Source organism: Setaria italica, chromosome I (genome assembly GCF_000263155.2).
Source record: "Setaria italica strain Yugu1 chromosome I, Setaria_italica_v2.0, whole genome shotgun sequence".
Taxonomy (NCBI): Eukaryota; Viridiplantae; Streptophyta; class Magnoliopsida; order Poales; family Poaceae; genus Setaria; species Setaria italica.
The window spans coordinates 2,579,127-2,594,769 of record NC_028450.1 but is presented as its reverse complement, the minus strand read 5'-3'; the positions used below and the strand labels follow the sequence as shown (position 1 = coordinate 2,594,769).

Genomic DNA, 15,643 nt, shown 5'->3' with positions numbered 1-15,643 from the left:
TTCATGTGGAGATTTCAAAAGGAGCCTCCAATTAGTATACAAAACTAGTATACAAAATGCAGTACATGCACGGTGTGTAATCCTTCCTTGCCTCATTGCTCGTGTATTCTATTTTCTAGGTGTGAAGGTACACAATAAATCCAGCATTTTAAGCATGCACAATCCTATTATTTTCTTGTTTATAGAAGTGATGGTCAACTGATAATCTAATAGCAGTAGCATCACAAAAGGCACGCAAAACCCAAGCTGCCTCTGCTTGCCGATTCATATCTATTTCTTAACTAAGGTGGACGTGGTTCATCCACTTCTACGGAACAAGCCATCACAAATAGCCTATCACCACCAGTTTGAGGTGAACTGGCGATGATATAGTATCATCATCGGTTCGCAGATGAATGGGCGTAGTGGATGTTAGAACCGGCGGTGAAAACAAGTATCACCGCCGGTTCCAAAGACATACCAGCGGTGATACTTATCACCGCCGGTTGCTATTATGAGCCGTTGGTGATGGCATTGTCATTCCTGAAATTTTACGCCAGCTCCTCTCTCCTCTCAACCTTATCTTTTCGCTCCCCTGCTGTACATCTCCCCGTCTACTTCCAAAACTTCTGTAGTTTATCTTTCAGAACACCCAGGTCCAAGTTGCTGACATAAGATGTCATCAGCATAGATTGATGGTAAAATGTCACCTTTTCTATTGTCTCGTTTGATTCCTTCTAGATCAATGAATTTGGCACGGTGTCGTGCCCGCTTCGTTAAAAAAAAATTTTGTCTCGTTTAAAGGATGAATACTATAGAATGGAAATTTTGTAGCATGGCCAAATTGTTGTGCCACAGTAATATTTTATTTGCATACCTTGCCACAGTAATAATAAGTTTGTATTTTATCTTGCATACTTTCCTTTTCACCGTCCTTCCTTTCCCTGACTGCTGATACTTGTCCTTCACCCATTTCGTGTGTGTGTGGACAAAGATGTGGATTTGTAATAAAACAATATTTACATTTCTTACCATAAGTAATGATTGGCCAAGGTCTAACCGCACTATTTACACGGACCATCTTGCTTAGTTTTCCTTTCTTAGTTTTTTTTTAAAAAAAGACGCCTTAAATGGGATGTGCTACGAAGCCGCTGCTCATCTCCCCCCCCCCCCCCCCCGCCTTGTAGCGCCACCGGTCGAGGCTGCCGTTCTCCATGTACTCGTACACCAGCAGCTTGGTGTCGTCGCTCGAGATGTAGCAGAGGAGGCTCACGATGTTGGTGTGGCGGATGTCACCGAGGATCCTCACCTCCGAGTCGAACTCCTTGCCAACCTTCTCCTCGGTCTTGCCCCTGCTCCAGAGCTTCTTCACCGCCACCACGGCGCCGCCGCGGAGCGGGACGCGGTACACCTTGCCGGAGCCGCCGCTGCCGATGACGTTCTCCTCGCCGAGCTTGGTGAGGATGTCGCTCTCGGTGAAGTCGACCTTGCGGAACGGCGTCACCTTCCACGTCATCAGGTCCCTCTCGCGCGTCTTCCGCCGGATGACGAAGCACCCGACGGCGCCGATTAGCAGGACGCCGGCGACCACCGAGAGAGCTTGTTGTTGGAGAGATCAAGAATGTTGAGCACCGCCAGCGACCCAATCGCCGCCGGGATTTCGCCGGATATCTGATTGCTGCTAAGGTTCAGGTAATTCAGACTTTTCAACGATTGGATGGAAGGTGGAATCGAGCCAGATATCCGGTTGCCGGCGAGGTTCAGATCGGTGAGGTTGGCGAACCCCGACATGTTCGCCGGTAGCGCGCCGAAGAATTGGTTGTTCTGCGCCTTGAAGGCATTCAGCCCCGGTGCGGATGACGGCACGGCACCGGAGAACAGATTGTTCCCCATCTCAATCCGTGTGATGTTGGGGGATATCACACTGGGCAGAGTGCCGGTGAAGCCGTTGTTCTGTATCATGACAGTGGCCAGCATAGGGAACGCCCACCATACTTTCTCTGGGAACTCCCCGGTGAAGTTGTTGTTGTACGCCATGATGTTGTCCAGTGTTTGGCAATCCCCAATGTTCGCCGGCAACACGCCGGAGAAGCTGTTGTTGAACACCACGAGCTCGTGCAGCTTCTTGTTGTAAGCTTGTTGCTATACAGAGCCAACGTGGTCAGCTCAGTGAGCGACGAGAGTTTGTCGGGGATGCCACCGGTAAGGTTCATCCCTGACAGCCACAGCATCTTCAGATTGGTAAGCTTGCTGAACTCGTCAGGGATCAGGCCTGGCGCGAAAGGATTATCTGCTAGAGTTAGCGTCTCGAGCTCGTTGAGCTCTGCAACGGCCGAGGCCGGGTATGTCCCGTTGAAGCTATTAGTGTCAAGAGCAAGGGACTTGAGCTTGGGGAAGACAGCAATTGCTGATGGCACGCTTCCTGTGAAGCCATTGGACGACAAGTTGAGGTGCTCCATCTCCGACGACAATTTATCGATGTCGGCCGGGAGGGCACCGGAGAAGAGATTGTTGGACAGGTCTAGGTAGCTCAGAGCCGAGCAGCCATAGAGCACCGTCGGGAAGTGGTCGGTGAGGTTGTTGTAGGAAAGGTCTAGGTAGGACAGGTTCTTGAGGCTACAAATGGAAGCTGGGATCGGATTGGTTATGTTGAAATTTGGAAAGGAGAGCTTGGTCACTCGGCCATTGTTGCAGCTTACCCCTGCCCAGCTGCAGTAGGAAGAGTTCTGGGAAGTCCATCAGCTGAGAGCAGAAGGGCTGCCCCAGGCTTTCTTGACAGTTAGGAGTGTCTCATAGTCGCTGGAGTTGATCTGCGCCATGGATGGCGAGCTGGAGAAGAAAAAGAGGAACACTAGGAGGAGGAGGAGATAGGAGTGAACCATTTCTGTCAGTGCTAGTGTTAGTGTGTGTGAGCTTGAGGCTCGGATATGGTGTGGTTCCTCAACATGTAGACTCTTGGAAGATGTGGCCAGTTGGCTCTTGGCATGCGATGAATGGGACAAGGATTAACGACCCATTAGTCAAAGTCTTTGCGCATGAGTCACCACTAAATTATGAGTCAAAGGTGCTCTGATTGAAAAATTCGTTATCAAGCACTAATTTATGCTTCTAGATCCGATTTGGGGCCCAGATCATCAATAGCTGATAAGAGTATCAATTATCATCGTCCGCACTGATGACCAAGACTGGTAGTATGAGGCAGGGCTAGTCAATGAAGAAAATTTCGCTTTATTTTTTGCTAGCCAGATGCTGCTCACAAGAACAGAGATCATGGCCTGATCTACTGTGTTCGCCTTTCTCCAAACGTTTTGGATTCTGTTCCATCTAATTTTTGTGTGCTTTACATATATATGTCACCTCTTTCCAGCAGAAAGCAGCAAGCAGGGTATATATGCAGCACCGTCCTGTCGATCGACCATGAGCGCCGCCGAGTCCCCCGGCGTGATTTCGCGTGTGAAAAACTCTGACGAATATAATGATTCGCACTGCCCTGTATCCATGGCGTCAAGCTGAATATATACCCACATTGGAGTATGTCTTGCGAGTACCTCTCTACTCACCATTCCTTTGTTGTTGTTTTGCAGGTCCTAATGGATTATGTTATGATATAATATCATTTGGTCATGCCTTTGGCAAAGGCATTACCAGCTGACTTTCAAACTTGTTTCATAAGTTGTTAACTTGTTTAGATGATGTGAACGTCAACCATTCATACATGTAATTTTGTATTCTCGCATATATATTTCAAGTTTATTCATCAAGTTTTGTAATAGTTTTAGGTGCTACCTTTACAACTCTTTTATGTGTTTATATGCAATGTGGTGATGTCGATGCCTAGAACCAATATGCAAGTGATCTTGGGTAATCTTTGAGATACATATAAGAGGAATACCAGGATCGATTACTTTTGCTTCAAATGAATTGCATGTCCTACTGTTCAGATTTGAGTTGTGCTTTGATATTTCGATAACCTCCGGTTATAAAATATTAAGTCTCAAATTAAATCGACAGTGGTGAATTCATTGAATCAAAGGCGACTGGTGCGGCTCCTCAATAATAAGTACATTGCTTACCGGGTCAGCCTTCTTTCTGTTACCATTACACAGCTCCTTGGTAGTCATAATTCGAATCCTTGTGTGTCTACCAGACAAAAATGTTTTTCACTTTTTTGGTCTTCTATTATTATTATCTTGCTTTATTCAGATAGATTCTACTTTGCATGCACTTATTATTATTGCATGCACTTCTTATTGCTGTGAAACACAGTTATTAGTGATCAATTACTCTAATTACTTAATTATTAGTTAATGATATTATTAGCAACTACTAATGATAAGTTACCGAAGGGGCCATTGGGGAAGGGGCATGTCCTTCCCGAATGAACACCTTCATGCCCTTTGAGCTTGTATATGTGTGTAGCAGTACCCTTAAATCAATGAACCATTCCATTACATCACTTTCACTTTTCCACTTTCTAACACTTATTTTTCTTTGATATATCTTTGGTTCGGGTGCTACATGTGGAGTAGATGTGATTAACAGTCCCAGTTGAGGACCTCGACTACTACTCAGATTCCCAGCAGCCTCCACGTCAGCTTCTAGCTCGGGGGCTACATTGCATATTACCACCTCAGCCTCTGCCTCAACCTCAGCCTCTGGCTCCGGTTCGACCTCCGAGTTTAGCATCTGGCCCACCAACTCCGTCACCACCATGGAAATACTCTCCACGACGGGTTCAGCCTCCGGCAGCTAGGGGCTGGCACTACAGAGACGTCAAATGATGACAATATATCGTGTGTAAGTGTTGCTACAAGAGACACCGCACTTGGAGCCACATAGGGTGCGGGCTGCTCCTTCAGTGGTGGAACGGCAGGCTCCAAGGCGAGCTCCGAGGCTGAGTGGCTACTGCCATCAGCACCAGACTTTGTACTCGGGCCCTCAGCTTCCACACTGTCGGATCTCCTGCAACAAACACAAGTGTTATAACACACTACTCGGCAACATCAAGTTAACATTGGTACACGGATACTTACTGAGTGGACCTCTTTATTTTGATGGAGGGCCCAGTTCCCAGGAATAGTACCTTAACGGTAGGTGATGACTTCTTTGGCGTGGCTTGCCGGATCACAGTTGGATCCCTGCCAGCCTTAGTCGCTATCTCCTCACATTGAGTACTCGGCGTTGGGACTTCTTCTATAGTCGGCAGCCTTTGCTGCACGACTACAATAGTCGGTTCTTCCGTCTCTGTTTCCACCTTGACTACTTATACATCAGCAATGTCGGAGTCAAATTCTGGTGATAAAGCAAACATATCAGGAGTACTCGATACTCAAGATCTTGTCAAACAAATTTACTGGAGGTGGGACTTCATCAGCCAACACTTTCCTCACCACACGTTTGGCGGCAGCAGTACGCGCCTTCGGGGGTGGCGCCACTTCAACTTCCTAGACATCCTTGGCTGCACGCTTGGACATCCCAGATGATCACTCTGCATTGTCAGAAAGCTGTGGTTTGACAACATATTTTTCAGCAGACTTTGAGTTAGAGCTACTGAAGGAGGACCAATCTGGTGAATCCTCCCTCTCTTTCTGCTTCTCATCCTCCTCCTCGAGTGCCCTCTGCACAGCCTCGAGGGACTGCATACGGGGCGTGACGTCAGCACCAGGCGGAGGAGGGTTCGAGACATACAAGCTAAGTTCATCCTGCAACCAAGAAGACTAGTCAGCAATTTGACAAAACATCAACACTAGTACTCGGGGGCTGCAGGCCATGGGTACTTACAAGATTGACGGGTTAGCGGTGCAGTGCTCTCGTAAGATCGCCGGGATAGCCTTGACGCGTTTGAAGAAGCGCTTCAGACGCACCATCACATCATCAGGGGATAGCTCCTCCGACGTCATCCGCGATGGGTCATTGGGACCCGAGTAGTCGTACCCTGTCGTGCAACGCAACTGCAGGGGCTAGACACACCTCCTCATGAAGCTGAAGGCTACACCGACGCCAGTCAGGCCATCTTCCTTGAGGCGGGCGATCTTGGTAATCAATTCCAGCAGTTAAAAGCCATTAGCAGTACTTGGCTCATCCAGCCAGTGATTGTTCCACACTGGACGGTGGCCAGTAATCTTGGGAAGATGGGGCTCATGATTTCCAATGTAGAACCACCATTGCTTCCAACCAGAATGGGAGTCTATAAGTTCGTACTCGATGTACTGGCTCTCGTACTCCTCTCGAAGCTGGATCCCCACCCCTTTGACTACTTCTATGTGGTCCATCCAGGGTTGGGGCTTCACTCTGAAGAACATTCTGAACAGCTGGAAGTGGGGCTGAATGCCCAGAAAGGCCTCGCAGAGGTGCACGAAGATAGCAAAGTGCAAGATAGAATTGGGGTTGAGGTGGACAAGCTCCAGATTGTAGTACCTCAACAGACCCCTGAAGAAGTTGGACGATGGCAAAGCCAGCCCACGCTCAACGAAGTGCGCGAAGATGACTGTCTCATCCAGGTAACTCTCCAGTGGCAACGCATTGCTGGCTGCTTCCCTCTAATCGGTGAACTCTTTCTCCTGGAGCAGATTTGCATTCACTAGTACCTGGACATCTGCCTCTTTCAAGATGGATCTTTTCCAGGCACAGACTTGATTCAGTGGCGCTGTCTGGTCAGTCTTCCCGTACTTGGGTGCCTGCAGCTGGACCTCCTTCTTTTTAGCCATCAGTTATCACCAGAACGATTACCAATTTTTTTAGAAGAGATAAGATTTCTGAAGGTGAACAGTCACATTGGACCAGTGGTTGGCCGTTATACCCAAACTAGTCGTGTAACGGCTTGGGGGTTGTGTACCACGTTCTTGTTGGACAAAATATTTTTTCTCTTGAGTTTTAAGGGAAAAAGGTGTGAAATTACAAGATTGACCCTCAGCCTGATTCTTCAATTCAAACTAAGGCTCGGGGGCTACTTGTTGGAGGTATGCCCTAGAGGCAATCATAGAGATGATGATATTCCATTTGTATCCATGATTTATATTGTGTTCCTTGAATATCCATTAAAGGCTACTTGCATTGATTTGCAATTATGTGAATTGTATGTGAAACTCTTTACTTGTATGGTTATTCTAAAGTCGTCCCTAGTCGGAGTTCATATGAGGACACACATGAATATTAGACTATCACATGTATTAGTTGATGACTATATTTCACGAGTCATGGACATGGAGATGTTGAACTAATAATGTGGGCACATGTGGAGACATGCGCTAGGACTGACCCAACACGAGAAGTAGTTCTCTCTTTACACAACATGTACGCTTTGTCCTTAGACCTGAGATTGTCGCATGTACTCAAGATGTGGATCGACTTACTTAGGGGCTATCAAACGCTACGCCATAACAGGGTAGTTATAAAGGTAGCTTTCGGGTTTGTCAAGAAGCATGCTATGAGACATGGTCAATCAAGATGGGATTTGCCCCTCTCTGATTGAGAGTGATATCTCTGGGCCCCTCGAGTGATCGGATCCGAAAATGCATAGCCATGCAACATACGGTTAAGAGTTAACCTACAAAGGGATTCCGAATCATAGGATCGAGAAAGAGCGGTCAGCTTGAAGCTAGACCAAATATCGTGAGGCAAAGGGAATAGCATGTATATAAAGTTGTGATGGTTCGTCTGATATGACCTTCGTGTGCGTATAGGAGTTGGCACGTCTTGCTAGAGGCCGCTACCGACTATTGGGCCGAGTAGGAGTACTCGGGCCATGTCTATACGTATCCGAACCCATAGGGTCACACACTTAAAGGGCTGGAAGCCCAATTCGGATGTGATCCGAGTTGGATTAGGTTTAGAAGTACTAATGGGCCTCGGACGTAGAGGCCCATTAGGAACCTCTATAAATAGAGGGGTGGGGGCACCCTAGGGTTTACATCCTTTTGGCGAAACACATCTGTCGCGCCTCCCATGCCCTTGCCTGTTGCAACTCGCAGACCTAGCAGTCCGGCTTGCGACGCTTCCTCCCTACACGTGTGGATACCTTGGAGGTGTTGCGCCTGCAGCACTTGGACGAGCCACGACGAGCCGCTGACGAGCCACAACGAGCCGACGACGAGCCGCGGCACGAGGGCAATCTTGCTGCATGTGGACGAGCTGCTGAGGAGCTGCTGGACGTCGACGTGATCGACTACATACGACTACACTGATCGACTTCGTTGCATTGACGCGAATCTACATCTTCCGCATTAGTGCGTCAAGTGGTAATCCTGTGATCCTTATACGGCAGTTTTCCTGGTTTACGCGGTAGAAAATTTTTGATTTGCGCTAGTGTAGCCTACCTCATATCCCAACACTACTCCATATGGAGTGCAATTTTTATCGCACTTTCATATAAAGATCAAATTTGAAGATTAAAGACTAAGTTAAATGAGGCTTGAGTAACTTCTAGCCGCATGGCAGTACTCGAACACATTCGAAGACTCAATCCGATCGAGTACTCACAAGGAACACCACAAACTAGTCGACAATATTTGCAGAAGTATTCGGGATTGCTGCATTTGACTAAAAAGTACTCGGGGGCTTATCGGCCGTACATCTATGGGCCCACTAGGAGGCTTGGATAGTCCTACAATATGGGGTTGTATACTAAGATGTATGAGACATGGAGACTGCGGTGCATGACAACATGGTCTACATGGAGGACAAGGACTAGGCAAGGATTAGGAAACTACTAGTAGCAATTAGAGTAGGACTTTCTAGTAGAATCCGTCTAGTACTCTTGTACAACAACCGACCTGTAGTCCTAGCACCGTCAATATAAGGCAAGGTATGGACCCCATCCAAACAATCATCAATCAATACAATCCAACCAACATATAGTAGAATCCGTCTAGTACTCTTGTACAACAACCGACCTAAAGTCCTAGCACCGGCAATATAAGACGAGGTATGGACCCCATCCAAACAATCATCCATCAATACAATCCAACCAACATATGAGATGTAGGGTATTACGCGACATAAGCGGCTCGAACCTCTCTAAATTGTGTGTTCGAGTTCACCTTCGAGTTCCTGATCTTCGGCGAGCCCCACGCATAAAATACTACCTCGGGTACCCCCTCGGTAGGTTACCGGATCTAAACACGGACACCTTGAGTCCCTTACAGGGGACATATTCACAGCCTGGCATGCTATTTGCATCTTCGATGAGGACAATTTCCGGGCCTTAGGGGGAGACACTATGTACCAAACAAAATGCCAGGAAATAAATTGGAATGCCACTGGTATTCAGTCCTTTTATCCACGTACTTTTGAATCTGAACATGAAGTTCAAAAGATTATTCATTTGCAAAAAATTGCAAATAATCTGCCAGAGGCATTTACCGACTATCACAAACTCATATAATCCTGTTGTTAATTCACTACAAAGAGTAGCAATTCCTACTCACGATCTCCCAAATCAAAATAAGAGGGGGAGAGATACTGTTACAAAGGATAAGACTGTACAAAAGGCTCCACAGAAACCAAGGAAGGTTACTTCCAAAGCGGTAGATGCAAATCAACATCAAGTTGATAGACACCAATTGGATATTGTAAATCCAAATAATGTGGATGTTCAATAGATACATCACATACGCAGCACAAGTGCACACAATAATGTAAGTGCTAGGACATCGGAAGATCCTAACTCTATTATTATGGGAAATCATGATGAGTAACAAGGGGTAAATGAAATTTCCATCAACTATATTGATTCTTGAGAATCATTCAATAGAAAGACTACAAATGTCAATATTTGTTTTGCCTCCAAGATTGTAAGTGACCTTCAACCTGATCCAGAACCTAAGTCCATGATAGAGTGCATCAAGCGCTCAGACTGGATCAAATAGAAGGAAGCAATTGAGGCAGAATTGCGCTCGCACAAAAAATGAGAGGTATTCTCCGCAGTGATACCTACTCCTCATCATATTTTCCTATGGGATCAAAATGGATTTTCGTTCGTAAAAGGAATGAAAACAACAAGGTGGTGAGATACAAAGCGAGGCTTGTAGCACAAGAGTTCACGCAGAGACCCGACATCGATTTTGATGAAACATATTCTCCAGTTATGAGTGTTATAACATTCCAATATCTCATATCATTGGCAATACAAAAAGGTCTATCCATGCATCTCATGGATGTAGTGACAGCATATCTTTATGGGTCACTAGATTCGGATATCTACATGAAAGTTTCTGAAGGACTTGATATTGCGAACAAGAATCATTTTCACAACATGTATGGTGTAAAACTTCAAAAGTCATTATACAGCTTAAAACAGTCGGGAAGAATGTGGTACAACCGACTAAAGGAATTCCTTCTACAGAAGGGTTTTTCCAATAATGATGATTGCCCATGTGTATTCATTAAGAAATCATTAACTAGATTTTGTATTATATCTATGTATGTTGATGATCTCAATATCATTGGGAATACACAAGATATAAATGAAGCACGCAACCATCTTAAGATGGAATTTGAAATGAAGATTTAGTTCAAACCAAATTTTGCTTAGGCTTACAACTTAGCATCTCCCGATAGGGATTTTAATACATCAGTCTGCATATATCCAGAAAATTCTTCAGAAACTCAATATGGATAAATCATATCCATCCAAAACACCTATGGTCGTTCGATCTCTTGATATTGATAAAGATCAATTTAGATCAAAGGATAAAGATGAAGAGTTATTGGGACCAGAAGTTCCATACCTCAGTGTCGTTGGAGCGCTAATGTATATCGCAAATTGCACAAGGCATGACATTGCATTTGCGATAAACTTACTAGCTAGACATAGCGCTGCTCCAACAAAATGCCATTGGGCGGGAGTTAAGAATATCTTCAGATATCTCTAAAGAACAATAGATCTTGGCTTATTTTATAAATTTGGCTAAGACAAAACTATGATTGGATATACAGATGCAGGCTATTTATCTTATCCCCATAATGTCAGATCTCAAACAGGCTTTGTATTTTTACATGGTGGAACGGCTATATCATGGAAGTCATAAAAACAGTCTCTTTTAGCCACCACTATCATTATGATAATATTCTAAAATAAATCCTAAACCTATATCTAAATTATTGAGCTCTACCATTAAAACAAATAATCTAAAGTAACCCTATAATTTTCATCAAATTTATGCATGCATATCATTAGAAAGTATAACTTAAAATATCATTCTAAATTTGAATCTAAGTTACACATGTATTTTTTTAATTAGAAATATATAAAGTAAACACCTAAATCTTAATCTCATTATCTTCATATGCATCATACATAAATGTTCAAAAGTGAACTAATATATGATTCTAAATTACCTTTTTATTTCATTATTAATATAGAAATACTAAGTTAAGGTATATATGCATGATGAGTAGTATGTAGACCATACCATTTATACATGTATGTGTTGAAATGCTAAAAAATATTAATTTTTATGCTAAACACAATGTATGGAGGTAGAATACAAACTGAAAAAAGTGTGAATGTGGATAAAAAAGTGTATAGAGTAATTACTGCTAAAAAATAAATCACAATTGGAGAAAGGTAAATACACATCTATATGAGTATTATGTTGCAGTATTGAAAAGAATGAGAGAGTAGTAGGTAAATAATTTTGATAATTAGCTAAGAGTTTAATTTTTAAATAGTTTTCAAATACAATAATTTTTAAAAATATTAGTCCGTGTGGGAGCACGGGTTGATAGACTAGTGGTGGCTAATTTATATTAGGTACAGTGGTATTGTATTGTTTAACTTTTTAATGGCAATGGTAGGAAATTCTCAAATAGATATAGACCATGGCGGATGATGTGTATTTTTCCTAGTTAACTTGGTAATTTCTAGGACTTCAGAGAGAAATTAAGAGAGGGCTTCTTTTGTTGGTCATTCACTAAATAATTAGTCCAACTTCTACACGTGAAAGAAATTTTAAGAGCCGTAAATATTTTAAATAGACATAAGTATTAGAATTTAGAAGTTTGTGGATAATTTAGAGCCCACGACAAAGAAAAGTTTTCTATGTTGCTCTTTTTTGTTCATTTCATTAACATAATACCAATCTAAAATATTTATGTTTCTTAAAAATAAACCATGCATGTAGATATATTAAAAATATTTTACTTAAAATGTAATAAACTTATATATTGTCATGGGTTATTAATATAACGTAACGTGGATTATTGTTGGAACTGGTACAGGACTTACGCAGGCTGACAAAAAAAAACAAGACGTTTCGTGTCCAAAATACCAGTGGAAAATACCTATGGGGTATATGATCCCTAGGTACCATTTCGGACGGGCAAACAGTAACATACGGAGTAAGCCAAGCATGTCGTGCAAAAAGATAAGATAGGGATAGAAATAGATCTAGTTTAAATATGTAAAAGATAACTTATGTTACGATCGTATGTGTTTCTTTAAAACCAACTAGTATTACATCTGGAATAGATTTGTAACCTTGCCTCCCGGCTATATAAGATGGGCAGATATGCCCTTGAAAACTTCAAGCCATATTCAACACGCTATACACTGAGAATACAAATTCCGATTACAAGATGTAGAGTATTATACATATTTGGTAACATGAACCTGGTTAATCTTTTGTGTCTTGTGTTCATCCATCTAGCTCTAGATTCGATAATCCCCTCCAAAATATTATAGGCAGACATGCAAAATGATGTTAGTTTGCTAGAGGACACCATTGACCACTTAATATGGTGGGAGACACTCTAGTTGTGTACCAATTTGCTGAAAGACATCACCGTGACTAAAATAATATTTTTGGACTGAGCAGGAGAGAGAAATGTAGTGGAATGTCTATTTTTCCCTGGCCCCACTAGTCAGACCATTTCTTTTTTTCCTCCCTCCCCTTCTGTTCTTTCTTCTTCCTTTTCCTGCCGTACCAAGCAAAGCAGCTGCCGCTGCATCTTCAAGCCGCAGCCCCAAGAAGCTCCCTTCCCTGCTACAGCTACAGCACACCAGCACCAGATCCACCACCACCTCCCTCTAATCATGGGTCTACCAGATCCATGCTGTGAGCTGGGCGGAGCCAATCCATGCCATCGTCGGCTTCTTTGATGTAGGGAATGGAGGGGTGGCGGCACTGGGGCTGCAGGTCCGCTTGCAAATTCGGACCATTGGAGCTCCAAAGCCAGCGCAGGCGAGCATCGCTCCACTTGAGCTCTACGACCGTTGCGACAACGGAGCACTGCTCGAGCTTTGCGGCCGGCACCGCGAACTCCGCCCCCCTCGAGCTCCATGGCCGGTGCGAGCAAGCTCCATGGCCAGCGTAGAAAGCCCTACCCCACTCAAGCTCCACGACCAGCACGATGAGGTGTGCCCCACTGGAGCTCCACAGGTGGGCAAGGTCTGGCAATCCTTTGGACGGAGTGGATAAAAAGGAGGGAGAAGAAATAATAGAAGGGGAGGGGGAACCTACTTGTGGGGTCAGGGGTAAAAATGATATTTCAACGTGTTTCTCTCTCCTCTTCAGGTTCAACATAATATTTTAATTGAGGCAGTGTCTTCCAGCAAATCAAGACCTCCGCTGGCTAGTGGCCGATCGTGTGGTTCAGAGGCTGCCGCTGGCGCACACAATTTTGAAAAAAAACCTTCACCTTTTCTATAATCGTAGATTGGTCCACGTAGACCCTTGCGCTACAGTAAATACGTTTGATTTCTTTGCGCCACGCCCCATGGGCTCAAAAAAATTTCAATACCAAGAAGAGAAAATTCCGATTTCGTGTCGCTTTTGCCAAAAAAAAAAAACCATTCGCTACTACATTTAGGAACCACCCACCGCTCAATGCCTGCGTTGCATCGCCATCCCTGGCCTACCGGCCCCACCCATTCTGGTTCGCTCTCTCTCTCTCTCTCTCTCTCTCTCTCTCTCTCTCTCTTCCCCTCCCTCTTCTGAACGGCCGCCTTCCTCCGATGCTGCGACACCCGTCATCGCTGCCACTCTCCTATCCTTCCCCACGCCGCCGGCAGCTCCAGCGACGCGCACCCTCTCCCTCTCGTCCTTCCTCCTGCCCCTCTGGGTCTATAGGCATAGTGCAACGTCGTATGTGATGTCCACTACAGGGAATCAAATTGTTTGTAGAGCTACCATGCTACAATCGCAAGATGGCACACTGCCTATATTCCGATCTCTTTATGGTGCACACTGCATTGTTCGGTTGGTGGGATCATTCCAAGACAGCACCTCTCTTTATTCTTTTGCTCTCAATCCCATTGCCTCACAGTAATCTACCTCCACTCCTCCACCCAGGACATGATCTTTGTCGAGGAAGGGTTTTGTGGGCGGGTGATCATGGGGAGAAATTTCAAAAATTGACCCTAAATTCGCAAACCTTTCAAGATTTGACACCCTAACCCACATGATTTTCTCAAAAAAAGGATCACTTATTTTGATTCTTTTGTATGTGGTAGAATATTCGTAATTGAATGAACTAGTTCATCGACCCGTGCAGGAATCTTTATGTTAGAATTATTTAAAAATTAGATCCTATCTAACAATCAAAATTATTGATCTACGATTCACAAATTTATTTTATTATTTTAACATAATATGCATATATACCTTAATTTAATATTTCTATATTAAAAACAACAGCAATAGGTAATTAGAACATATATTTGTATACTTTTGGACATTCCTGTATAATAAATATGGAGATAATTAGATTAAAATTTAGGTGTCTACTTTAAGTTATTTTTAATAATTACATACATGGGTAATTTCTATACAAATTTAAAAGGGCATTTTAAGTTATTTTTAATGACATGTATTGATAATTTAGATGAAGATTATATGATTATTTTAAAATATTTTTTTTGAAGTGCAAAGGTGGGTGATTGAGATATTATTTTAGAGGTTTACTTTAGAATATTTTCATAATAATAGTAGTGAGTAATTTTTTATAAAATATAGATCAATGGCTATAATTATTAGAGCCTTCAGAATTGATACACATACATTTGTGAGAATTTCTAGTATTTATCTTTTTTTCCTAGCCCATAGAGTCTTCAATTGAAAAAAATAAGGGCATATAGCTAACAATCAAAATTATTACCTTGAGCTCTCTCTCTCATTTGCTAACTATTCTAACACAATTCTTATATAGATATATAATTATTATCTTCAACCGATTGTGATACACTTTAGTTAGTAATTATTTCAGAATGTTTCCATCCACATTTATAATCTTTTTTCACTTTTCATTGCACGGACGTGGTTAAATTTATTTAATGGATCCTAAGTTTAAACTATATCTTAACACACAAATCTATATTATCATCACTTTCTCTATATATTGGTAAATGGTGAGACATCATGTGTATATACATTAGTTATTATTTTACATACTAACAGTGTAAGAAATAGATAATTTAAAATTATATATTCATGTACCTCTGGGTATATTTTTATGAAGGTGATTTGGTTTTGAATTTTAATAATAGCATCTGCCGGTAATTAGAAGCTAATCTAAGGGGTATTTCAAGTTTTTTTTATAATTTTAGCGGTGGGCAATTTAGATGCAAATTTAGAGGGTTATTTTAAATTATTTTTTATAATGGCATAAGTGGGTAATTTAGATAAAGGTTAGGGGTTACTTTAGTTTATTTTGTATAATGGCATAG

General features: G+C 42.9%; 1 pseudogene; it reads right to left on the bottom strand.

The window, feature by feature from the left end:
- Positions 1–814: 814 nt before the first annotated feature.
- Positions 815–3,120, bottom strand: LOC101776943 (annotated as a pseudogene).
- Positions 3,121–15,643: the final 12,523 nt, after the last annotated feature.